Source organism: Cydia fagiglandana, chromosome 8, assembly GCF_963556715.1.
Source record: "Cydia fagiglandana chromosome 8, ilCydFagi1.1, whole genome shotgun sequence".
In the NCBI taxonomy this organism is placed as follows: domain Eukaryota; kingdom Metazoa; phylum Arthropoda; class Insecta; order Lepidoptera; family Tortricidae; genus Cydia; species Cydia fagiglandana.
The window spans coordinates 18,069,398-18,079,354 of NC_085939.1; the positions used below are offsets into that span (position 1 = coordinate 18,069,398).

Consider the following 9,957-nt stretch of genomic DNA (forward strand, 5'->3'; position numbering starts at 1 on the left):
GCGTTGTTTAATCACAGAGTTCCAATGGCCACCTCCGTCTCCATCATCAGATCGTCAGCTCGGTGGTACCATAATATTGTCACTCAACTAAGGTACATGTATGCAAAATTTCAGCTTCATTGAAAACCGGGAAATGGGTCTTTTAACATGCAAGTTTAGATTACAGACAGACAACTGTAAAAACAGATTGTCTTTACGAACATGTCTTGTATTATCATAAGTAATCGTGGGTCCATCAAATGCTAGCGGATTGGGTAGCCCCAAAAGTAGTCTGGAAGATATCGTTCCGCAGCTGACTGTACAGATCTGAATGGAGTTTAAGTAAACCTGTTGACTTCCTGAACTGAAGCTATCATAGACAATCCGTGCCGAGTGGCGTTCAAAACTAGATGGCAGCTCGAAACTAGGTCGAGAGCCAGAGACAATAGCAGAGGGGTGCTATTACGATTTCTTATAGAGGACGGGTTAGTCGAATAAGCAAGGAAACTAACAATTACGTACAAATAGCCATACAGATGTGGGGCACCTCCCCGCAAAAATCGGCATAGGTCATAGTCTAATAAAACATGGTCTTCTCTTCCCAGAGTGACACAAGCCTACGTCACAATAACATGGCCGCTATATTAGCGCTATCGCATATTATCATACAGGGTGTGTCTAACCATGGGGCTTTAAATCCAGGGCTCGATTCTACTCGCTAAACTGAGGTACTTTTATTATGGCACTAACCCCGATATCGTGAATTTTTTTTTTACTTTTTCATACATTTTGGCTGATCAGATGTCGACGTTTTCTATGGAAAAGCCAAAAAAAATCCCTGATTTTAGGGTTGGTCCCATAGTAAAAGTAGTCAGTTTAGCGAGTAAAATCAAGCCCTGGATTTAAAGCCCCATGGTCAGACACACCATGTATAGCGCTGTCGCATGATGACGTAGGCTTGTGTCAGTCACGTGACGCACGAAAAGACGGGAAGAGAGTACCAGGCGGAGTATATTATTATACCATGGCATAGGTACTGTTTTGTATAGAAAATTACAGACAAGCCGCCTCCAGTTACTATAATGCTCTCTGTTGCATATTCGAGCGACAAAGAGGTATCTAACCTTTTTTCGATTTTTCTACGTTGGCGCAATAGGCCGTCTGGGGACCCCCTAAAAAACGCCAATAGAATAATAAATAATCTATGCCAATAATCACGTGACTTTTCGTTTTTTTTTTTCGTTTGGCGTTTGTCGATGTACGATCGTCATCTTGGCTAGCCCTCCTGGTTAACCCAAACTCGGTAATCTTCAAGAATAGCGACCAAGCTGTTGCCAGGAGTGCCAGAAGTTTTTGTTAAAACGAAATTTATTATTTGAATATTGTCTCGGGTGAGGCTAACGCGTTTTTAGTACTGAAGCAACATCGTAAAAGGGACCTTAGGGAAAATCTCCGCCTTGTTTACTTGTTGAGTAAAACAGCCAAGTTTTATCGCCAAAATTACGCTTTGCTTTGTATTTATTTATATAAACCGTTTGTTTTACATAAATTGAGCGCCTGATAAAAACAACGTAGCAATTTGAATTTGTAATGTTCTGAATCCATCCTCTACAGATTCGGTGAAACGGTAAATACAAGTATAACTATAATAGAAACAAGAAAGCGATTGTAAAATTTGTGACTTCTGTCACAGAATAAATAATAGTACTAGGTACAGATGACTCACTCTCTAACAAAACGCGTCTGTTACGATCAGCACAGATATGGCCGCTAGGTGGCGACAGCGTCACGCGCGGCTTATGGCTTTCCCCAAACTTGGGGTGGAACGGATGTACTTTTAGCTACCTGTAGCAAAGCGACGAAATCGCCGAGTGAGCCACGCCTGCTTCTGTTTTTCCGGCCTCCTGTTTCAAAGTATGTAGGTTAAGCCATCTCCACATTCACGTTCGCGGTTTCGCGCCGTAATTCACGCACGAGTGTGGAGCAGGATTTTAAAAGTGAAGCATTCGACACGTTTTTAAAAGACGCACGGAATGACATGTGCAAATGAGGTATTTTTTCCGTTCAGTAGAGTGCGCCTGGCCAAACATTCCTCATCAGGAAATCGTGCGTCTACGGCTAGCCTATATGGAAAAATCTGTCGTTATGGCAAGCGAAGCTCACTCCGCGATTTCGACACATGTACATCCGTTCCACACCAATTTTATTTTGGTGGCTAGTCATAAGCCGCGCGTGGCGCTGTCACCACCTAGCGGCCATTCTGTCCTAATAGTAACAGACGCGTTTTGTTAGAGAGTGAGTCTTCTGTACCTATTATTTACATTTAGTACTATTATTTATTCTGTGGTTACGGATTATTTTAATAAGTCACCATTGAAATTGAGATTCTGAATTTGCTCTGAATTTCGGAAAAACAAACAGCAGTAACTAAACGCGTTTGACATTGCATGACAGCGGAGAATGTGATACTGACATTGACGTTTAAAAACGAAAATCAAAACAGCAAAACTTTGTTTTATAAAAAGTATGAGCTTTACATAATAATAAAGTAATACTTATCCAAGTATATTTCTTCAAAATGTCAGCGAAAACCGAGGAGGCGGCGCCTCGCGACTGTTTGGGGTGCAGAATTTTCGGAGCCGTGGGTCTGATCGGCATTGGAGGTTATCTTGCAAATTTAGCGTTTAAAAACAAAACTCTGCCCGGAAGAATACTGATTTCTACTTTTTCTCTCAGTAAGTAACCCGTTTTTATTGTAAAAGTTATTTTTAAAAGCTGTAAGAAAGCCAAATTCACAAAAGTAGTACTTATTGCATCACTTGTTCCAAACATCTTAAATAAATATCAGGGGACATCTTACACAGATCAACCTAGCCCCAAACCTAGCAAAGCTTGTACTATGGGTGCTAGACGACAATATTTACATTCTTATTACATAGAAAACACCCATGACTCAAACAAATATTTGTGTTTATCAAACTTAATTTTTACATTCCAAATTCACTCAGTACCACTTTCCAACTTTCTTGGTACTGTTAGCAGTGTAAAGTGTAAATATTTGGACTAAATATAAGTTTACTTACACTTCAACACAACAAAAGTTAGTTAAGTAAAGCGGCAAGCAAAGAGTTTACCATTTCGATGAAGAAAATTGCATCACCTATGTTGCTGACAGAGAACGACATGAGCTGAAATAGTTATCATAATTGTATCTAATCTAATACCTTTAAATGAGCAATTCTTGTTTATTTATTTAGTTATATATATATTTCGGGGAACTCTGACGCATACATACATACATACAAACATATAATCACGCCTATTTTCCGGAGGGGTAGGCAGAGACCACGGATTTCCACTTGCTACGATCCTGACATACCTCTTTCGCTTCCTTCACATTCATAAAACACAGAACTCTGACGCAGCTTTAACAATTTCGATGAAATTTGCTATATGGGGATTTTCGAGGGTGATAAATCGATCTAGCTAGGTATTATTTCTGGGAAAACGCGCATTTTTGAGTTTTTATATGTTTGCCGAGCTAAGGTCGGTCTCCTAGATATTGTCCCTTAAATTGACACAAATAATGTGAATTTAGTTGTAATGATTCTTCATAGAAAAAAAAAACCGGGCAAGTGCGAGTCGGACTCGCGCACGAAGGATTCCGTCCCATAATGCAAAAAAAAAAAAACAAAAAAAACGGTCACCCATCCAAGTACTCACCACTCCTGACGTTGCTTAACTTTGGTCAAAAATCACGTTTGTTGTATGGGAGCCCCATTTAAATCTTTATTTTATTCTGTTTTTAGTATTTGTTGTTATAGCGGCAACAGAAATACATCATCTGTGAAAATTTCAACTGTCTAGCTATCACGGTTCGTGAGATACAGCCTGGTGACAGACAGACGGACGGACGGACAGCGAAGTCTTAGTAATAGGGTCCCGTTTTACCCTTTGGGTACGGAACCCTAAATAATACGGTCCCGTTTTACCCTTTGGGTACGGAACCCTAAAAAAACAATAAAATGGTACAAAGCTTATTTATATGTTTAGGATTTTGAGATAATTTATTGTTTGTTACAGCATTCGTGAGTCTCGGCATAGCAAGATATAAACAGACTTTCCCATTTGAGAAGAGATCATCAGAGGCGGTACAATGGAAATCATAAAACTATCACTTTATTGTTATTTAGAATTTATTAATTTAAGTTGAAATAAAATTGTAGATTTAAAACACAGTCTCACTCTATCATTAAGCAAAATGTGAGACGCAATTTGTCCAATGTGACAAAGATGGAACAGATGAAATGATGGATGGATGGCTGGATGGATTGGAGATAGTTGGATGGATGGAGATGGATTGGGACAGATGGAATACCACCCTTAAATGGGTAGGACAATTAAAATTTCCTTGAAGTATGACTATAACTATAATATCTGTTTCAACTTCAACTAATTAAAGGTTGTAAGTAAAAAATAGTTAAATAATTCTTAATTATCACGCCATCTGTGAACGCCTGCTGAATTTTCTGGGTTCATTACATACGGTAGGTAGGTATTCTTCAGGCATCATTAACAGATGGCGTAATAATAAAAAAATGTTTTATCAAAATTTTTGGTTAGTTCCGCGTCGTATTAGTTCACAGCGGAACATGTAGATGGCGTAAATAGTTTATATCATCGAGACAATTCTAAAAACACCAAACCAAAGAGAATAGATAGTATAGAGGGGTCCTGTCATAGTAAATTTTGTAGTCACTGTAAATTTACTGCCATCTCAAAATAAACACGTATAAAATTATCAAAATAGTGTATATAAATGGATAAATCATTTTATTATTATTTTGACCCATGTTCATTCTTTAATATCTACATATGTATATGTTAAAATTGTTAAATATGAAACGGTGTCGTCACGCCATCTAGCCGAGCATAGGCCAAAGGTGTGTGCGCCATCTATCCGAGAATGACTTTCTTGATTTCCGAGGCACGTTTTTTTCTTAGACTTTATTCATCTTATACGAAGTTACATGTCTTTGACCAAACCAAACGTCTGTAGTTCTGTACCCCTACAGTTGTGTAAAATATAATAGCAGTAAAACAAACTATAGTTTGTCAAAGGACTGTCTCATTTCAAGCATAGACAGAGAGAATCATACCTACTATCTTTGTCTTACACTAGTACTAGCTCACTAATAGCACCCAAAGGAAAAGGATGAGTATACATAGTTTCGAATCGCTAAACTTAAGTGGCAGTGGGCGGGGCACATTGCCCGTAGAACCGATGGCCGTTGGGGCGGAAAGGTTCTCGAGTGGCGACCACGTACCGGAAGGCGCAGCGTGGGTAGACCCCCCACAAGGTGGACTGATGACCTGGTGAAGGTCGCGGGAGTCCGCTGGATGCGGGTGGCCCAAGACCGCTCATTGTGGCACTCTTTAGGGGAGGCCTATGTCCAGCAGTGGACGTCCTCTGGCTGATATGATGATGATACATAGTTTATTTGTTCTTATTTACTTACTGACAAATTTGATTTGACCAACTGTAATTCCTTTGAGGAATCTCTTCCATAGATAGTTGACCTAATAAGGACTAGAAAGAAAGTTCGTGTTAAAATGATGAACTTAATAGATACTTACATATATGTATAATAGAGTAGAAACTATTAATGGAGACAAGAGCTCTCCCGTGATAATGAGGCCAATTAAATAGCGTGCTACGCCCTTTTATTAGATCTTCATGGCACCAGAGACTTAAATAAGTGCAAGTACCTACCCAGCAAACATTTTTGGTCGATATTCCGAAAAAGGCACCTATTTTAGGTCGCACAATTTAGGAGACCAAAATGAGGCACGTCGAATCGACGTCGTGGGCACGTCGAGTCGACATAAATGGGGAAAAAACGCACGAGCCGGCGACGTATTTATTGACGGTAAATTAGTGATTACAACCATTAGGTCAACACTAGGTCATGTTTCCGACGTGGATTCGACGTCGCCACGACGTGCCGCGTAGTGAAAATGTACTAATTTGGTATTCTTTACCACCTTTAGACGTGATGGCGACATATTTGTATCCATATAATTACTCTGCGAGGCAATATTTAGATGAGACGCGATGAAGAGAAAAAGAGACACAAACATTACGCTTATATATTCTTTTCACTCAGAAACAAAATGTCTAACAAGAAAACAACTTTAAGTTGTGCAATGATAATGGCGGCCACTAAGTCATGTAAAATAATTTAGGCCGATTACGCTGATGAAGAACGATGAAATCTAGTGCACAGAAAATTTTTTCGTGCAGTATGTTAGGTTTACATACAAAACTATCGATGGGCTTTTGAAATATTTAAGTTTTCAACATTTTATAAAATCAAAATGCATATATTTGCTTGTAATTGAGTGTTGTAATTGAATATTTGTGTGTGTGAGTGTATTGACTTGATCAAAAATATTGTTTTATTTTGAATATTAGCACAATGAAGTACCGTGCGATGGCACCATTCAAGATATAACAACTTAAATTATGCAATTTCGTATTTAGCATCTCGTTATAATGAAAGAAAATGGCGGCACAACCTTATGGTATTGATAGTACTTTACAAGTGATTTTAACTATATGGTCGCAATTTGGTATCTATTTTAAGTAACATTTACCTAAAATTAGTAGCTAAATCGACATAAAATCGACGACCTAAAGGTCTCCGTATAAGAAATAATTACGTCGCAAATACACCTAAAATGTCTTATTAGTACATTTGACCTATTGGTCAGCTGTCGTAAATAGCTATTAGGGTCATGCATGTGTTAAATTAGTCTTTACGTTTAGGTTACTATTTTTACTTTTGTATATCATGTTTTACTTTGTGCTCACATATTATGTCAAATGAATTGCGTGGAATGTTTTATATCTAGTTATAAGTCTAGGATTCGTGCTCCTTTCATACGTGCTTATAATTAACGAGATTGGCAGAAATAAATAAAATTCACTCTGCATATAATACCCACTAGTTCAGAGATACAAATCGCCCGGCCATTCCTATATAAACCCGCGCCATTTGTAGCATATTCAGAGAACTCAGAGAGCTTAACTCTATCACTTGCCTGAACACTCTCCAGTAAATAAACTCAGACATATGTGTTTTTATTTCACACAACACATATTCCGGTAAATGGAGGTATAGCGGACTTCGAGACAGCACGACGGCCAGCGCGTTCCAGCGGCGAGTTTCTACGCTTCACCCAACGAACCCCTCATCACGAAAAGTTACAGTCTACACTCCACAGTTTGGTCCTTCGAGCCGGATGAAGATAGAAAAACGTACGCGCTGAGTTTCAAGCGACATAGCTTAACTCAGAATCAAGAAAGAAACACGTACGCGCTGAGTTTCAAGCGACATTGCTTAACTCAGACGGCAAGAAAGAAACAAGTACGCGCTGAGTTTTAAGCGACATTGCTTGACTCAGACGGCAAGACTGAATAAAGAACGCGCTGGGCCTAGAGGTTCGCTTCGGCTCAGACCCAACCCCAATACCTTTCCGTACCCATTTACCGGCTTGCCGGTCGGACCGTGCAGCGTGTAGGTCGTCCTCCGCTCACGTGTCCTGGCAACTTTCGTTGCATGTGTCACATGGTTGATACCCACACACTGCTTTCGAACGTTCTGGGCATAGCACTTTGCCATTGCGGGAGATTCAGTGCCACGAGGGATCCACGCTACGCTTAGGGCCTGACGTTACGCTCGGTAACGGTCAGTCATAAATATAGGCAGGTCAAGTTAGGGACCCCCGCGTGTGTTAAGTGAAGTGAAGTGGTTCCAGCCAGAAAGATGTCCGAAAAGGAAGCAAGGAGCCTACGACCACGCACCAAGGGCCCGCCTGCGCCCGCAGCCAACATGGACACCCCTACCCCCTCGTCCGGTAAGACTACGTCCGGCGAGACAAATACGTGGAGCAAGGGCACCAGTGGCAACCCGAATACTACCGGTGGAAACGAGTCGGTACACTCGGAAGCGTTAGATGCCACGGTAGTAAATCGTAGTAGATTAGGTACGCTAGTGAATAAAGACATCGATGCGCCGCCATCGCCGTCGCGGGCGCCGTCTAATCGCGATTCACATAAAAGTCGCAAATCGGTTAGGGAACGCGATAAACAATTGGCCGTGCTAATGGCCGAGCTCGAGGTTCGTAAAGCCCGTCTAGCCGTTGCTAAGACAGAGTCCGACACTGCAAATGTACGGCTGCAGATTGCGCAATTGAAGGCGCAGTCTGTCGGCAGCAGTGACGCGACCGTCGAAGCTACTAAGACAAAGTCCGACACTGCAAATTTACGGCTGCAGGTTGCGCAACTGAAGGCGCAGTCTGTCGGCAGCAGTGACGCGACCGTCGAAGAACGGACTAGAAGTTGGGTAGAACGACAAGCGAGGTTACAGCACGAGATCGCACAGGAAAACGTTAAAATCCCGCCGCCGAAACAGACCGCGCAAACGCAACCGCCGCCGCGTGCAGCCGTCGATCGGGCTAGCAGACCACCCCCGCGCATTGTAGAGGTACCGCACGGTACCTACGCGCCAATGTACCATAAACCGCCGGAATTGCCTACATTCGGCGGAGATATCACCGAGTGGATATCATTTAGGGCAGAGTTCGAAGATACGTCGCCCATGTTTAGTGCCGTCAATAACGTCAGTCGGATTAGGCGCGCACTTAAGGGCGAAGCTCGGACGGCCGTAAAATCAATAATGTACACGGTTCAGGATCCGTACGAGATAATGGAAGCGCTGGAACGGCAGTTCGGCGACCCTGAGGAGATTGTTCTTACGGAAATTCATTACGTTAAACGCATGCCGCGTTTATCCGAAGACAATTCTAATATAACCTCATTCGCCGCGCATGTAGCGAATGCCGTCGCCACCATTAGATCCTTGCGTCAAGAGAAATACTTGCACGCGCCTGAGCTCGTGAATAAAATCGTGGATAAGTTGAATCTGATAGTGCGCTATGAATGGGCCAAATACCGGCAGTCTAACGTAGAATCACCCGGGTTAGTTGCGATTTCCGAGTTTCTTAACGAAATTAGCACTGCGGCCAAGCGCATAAACCGACATAAGCCGTCTAACAGGTCACGGAATGCAGTGAACGCGGTTTCCTCTGTGCGCGAACCGAGCAGATCGAGCCAAGCTCTCTCTGGGTCACGCGCCCCCGCGTTCTACCGTGACACGTCTGACGAATCACGGAGTGCAGTGAGTGCGGTTTCCTCTGTGCGCGAACCTAGAAGATCGAGCCAAGCTCTCTCTGGGTCTCGCGCCCCCGCATTCTACCGTGATACGTCTAGTGGATCGCGAAGTGAACGAAGCGCGGTTTCCTCTGTGCGCGGGCCCAGTCGATCGAGCAGCGCTCTCACTGGGTCCCGCGCCCCCGCGTCCTTTCGCGACTATAGTTCGGATTCGGAGTCAGATTCCCACGAATCATACCCAAGTGATACGGGAAATAGATCACGTTTTAATAAATCGACCGTAGCTCAAGTAAAGCACCGCGATGGTAATTTAAAGAAAAAGCCAGCGTCAACCAGAGCTCAGCCCAGGCAGCAGACATCGTATGTCTCTGTCTCGCGCGATGCGTGCGCCATATGTAAGAACGGCAAAGAACACAAAGTTAGTGAGTGTTCGAAATTTCTAGCCGCGACTATATCTGAGCGATGGGACTTGGCAAAGGGTGCTAAATTGTGCTGTAGATGTTTAGGCGCGAGTCACCCTAAGCCTTATGGGTGTCAATATGTCGCGTGTGGCATGAATCAGTGCGAAGCCGGACATAATAAACTATTACACGGTCGAAACGCGGCCGCGTCCGCGAACGGTAATAGTGTCCCGGCAGCACCTGCAGTACTCAATGTTAGACTGCCGCAGACGTGTCACAAAGTCATGCCTGTAGAGGTGTCGGAACCGTTAGGTACCGTCCAAACCCTCGCGCCACTTGACG

At 42.7% G+C, this 9,957-nt stretch overlaps 1 long non-coding RNA gene across 1 annotated transcript; it reads left to right on the forward strand.

Annotated features, from left to right (window-relative positions):
• The first annotated feature begins 2,453 nt into the window (after positions 1 to 2,453).
• LOC134667070 (uncharacterized) lies at positions 2,454 to 4,215 on the forward strand. The gene is made up of 2 exons (XR_010098600.1): positions 2,454 to 2,714; positions 4,063 to 4,215. It is a non-coding gene; the product is annotated as an uncharacterized LOC134667070 (long non-coding RNA).
• The last annotated feature ends 5,742 nt before the right edge of the window (positions 4,216 to 9,957 follow it).